The sequence below is a fragment of the Erinaceus europaeus genome, chromosome 11 (genome assembly GCF_950295315.1).
Source record: "Erinaceus europaeus chromosome 11, mEriEur2.1, whole genome shotgun sequence".
Lineage (NCBI taxonomy): Eukaryota > Metazoa > Chordata > Mammalia > Eulipotyphla > Erinaceidae > Erinaceus > Erinaceus europaeus.
In genome coordinates this window covers 32,534,800-32,537,318 of record NC_080172.1, presented here as the reverse complement: position 1 = coordinate 32,537,318, position 2,519 = coordinate 32,534,800, and the positions used below count along the sequence as shown (strand labels likewise).

Below are 2,519 nucleotides of genomic sequence, written 5' to 3'. Positions count from 1 at the left end.
ATTCCACACCTGAAGTCTCTGGACACAGTCTGAGCTGAAGCATGTTGAGGTGGCAATCGTTGCGTTCATTAGGTTGCGATCGGCAGATGCAATATTATTTGATATGGATTGGGAGAGGCATGCGGGAATGTGGACCCTATCCTAAGGTTCCAGGACTGGGGGAAATATAGGCTCTATAATGGAGATGTGAGGTTCCTGCTGTCTTAGGGTTCAAAAAGACAATGGATAGTTAATGTTATCATCACATTATTTGGTAATTGGGTTAACTTTGAAAAGTCCTTTGCATTTTATCCTTATGCAGGGGCCATGCTAATTTTCTCTGCATCATTCCAATTTTTAGTGTATGTCCTGCCGAATGAGCATTCTATTTTATTGATTTAATAATGATCGACAAAACTGTAGGTTATAATATGAAAATGCCCCCTAAATATAATGTGACTAGACTAGAACCCGTTCTTCTTTTTTTTCCAGGAAGTAGAATGAACTTTCCAATGTTCCCTTTGTCACACCTTTGATATTTCCAGTCTTAACATGCAACCATGCAGTTGGCCCCATCAATTATGACCTGGTAAGAGCATTGCATGGTTTTGTGTTTAATTCTTCTTCCCAGTTCTTGGCCTTTATTTGGTTCTCTACCATTATTTAAGTCATCATTTCACAAGGCATCACTGTTTTGGCTCCAAGCTAAATCCCAGTTTTGCATATAAAATTACAATAGAAATCTCTATGGACTTTAAATGTTCTTAAATCTCAGGCAATAGGCTTGTTTAATTTACTTTTTTACAAGTTGGGGTTAACTTTCAGTATAAAAATAGCATTGGGTTAGTCTTTGAAGGCTACCCTAATTGGATTGGGTTTGAATGTTCCTATTATAAAAGTCACTCAACCAGACCTTTCAGTTTCTGCAATTCAAACCACATAGAGAGATTAGAGGAAACCAGATGTGTTGTAAATTCAATGACACATTTTAACAGCAAGAAAATTGAAAAGCAATCTGAAAATTGTAAAATTCTTACATCTATCACACACTATATTTTCTATTAAAAATCTGCTGCATATGACTAAATTTTTATTTGCAAAATCATATACCTCAATATACCAAAGAGCTTATTTGAAAGACAAGAGGTGTGGTCTGGGGAGGTGGTGCAGTGGATGAGGCATTGGACTCTCAAGCTTGAGGTCCTGAGTTCAGTCCCCTGCAGCACATGTGCCAGAGTGATGTCTGGCTCTTTCTCTCTCTTCCTATGTTTCTCATTAATAAATAAATAAAATCTTTAAAAAAAAAAAAAGAAAGACAAGAGGTCTTTAATGTTAATTTTAAATCAATTGCAATGAAAGGATTTTCATACTGTGATTTGTGAGTTAAACAAGCAAGTTTCTTTTTTCCTTTGGAGGCTTTTCTTTTCTATCTACCTCTTTCCTTCCTTCGTTCCTTCGTTCCTTCGTTCCTTCCTTCCTTCCTTCCTTCCTTCCTTCATTTATTTCCATTATTCCTTCTTCTTCTTCTTCTTCTTCTTCTTCTTCTTCTTCTTCTTCTCCTTCTCCTTCTCCTCCTTCTCCTTCTTCTCCTCTTTCTCCTTCTCCTTTGTCTTCACCTTCTCCTTTTCCTTCTTCTCATCCCTCTCCTCCTCCTTTTCCTCATCTTCCTCCTTCTCCCCTTAACCAGAGCACTGACTATTAAGCTCTGGTTTATGGCTGTCTCTGGGACTTCACATCTTTAGGCATGAAAGTCTTTTACATAACCATTATGCTCTCTCAGTCCCTTTGGAGGCATTTCTAGTTTCTGTATTAGTTCTGTAACCCTGCTTAAAACTTTATTTATTTGTTTATTTTATATAGAGACAGAGGATCAGAAAGAGTGAAAGAGACAACAGAACTGAATGCAGTAGGAGCCTAGTTCAAACTTTGGTCACATACAAGGCAAAACAGCACACTATACAATTGAGCTATGTCGCAGATGCTTTGACTTTTTTTAATAAGTGACTTAACAGTGGTTTAAAGTTATATAATTTCAGAGGGTTAATCATACCCACACACAGTCACCACACTCACCACCAAAGATCTGTAAACCCCCCCAACTCCCTCCTCCCCATCATGATGACCATCACTGTCATAAAGTCTAAGAGAAAATTGGTTACTTTTGTTACTCTTAATTTGCTTTAGTTGTCTGTATTCCACTTCTCAGTGAAACAATCCTGTGGTTATCTTTCACCACTTCACTTTTTTTTTCTTTTTTTTTACCAGAGCACTGCTCAACTCTGGTTTATAGTGGTGTGTGGGGGATTGAACCTGGGACTTTGGAGCCTCTGGCATAAGAGTCTCTTTACATAACCATTAAGCTATCTGTCCCCTCACCTCTTTACTTATTTCACTAAGCTAATTACCGGTAGTCCATCCACTTTGTCCTAAACAATATAATCTCATCTTTTTTAATTGTGAGGTAATGTTCTATTAAATATATGCCCCATAACATTTTTGCTTAATTACTCTCCAAGCTATAGCAGAAAATTTCTTATACT

At 37.3% G+C, this 2,519-nt stretch overlaps 1 pseudogene; it reads right to left on the bottom strand.

The window, feature by feature from the left end:
* Positions 1-262: 262 nt before the first annotated feature.
* LOC132541582 (U6 spliceosomal RNA) lies at positions 263-361 on the bottom strand (annotated as a pseudogene).
* Positions 362-2,519: the final 2,158 nt, after the last annotated feature.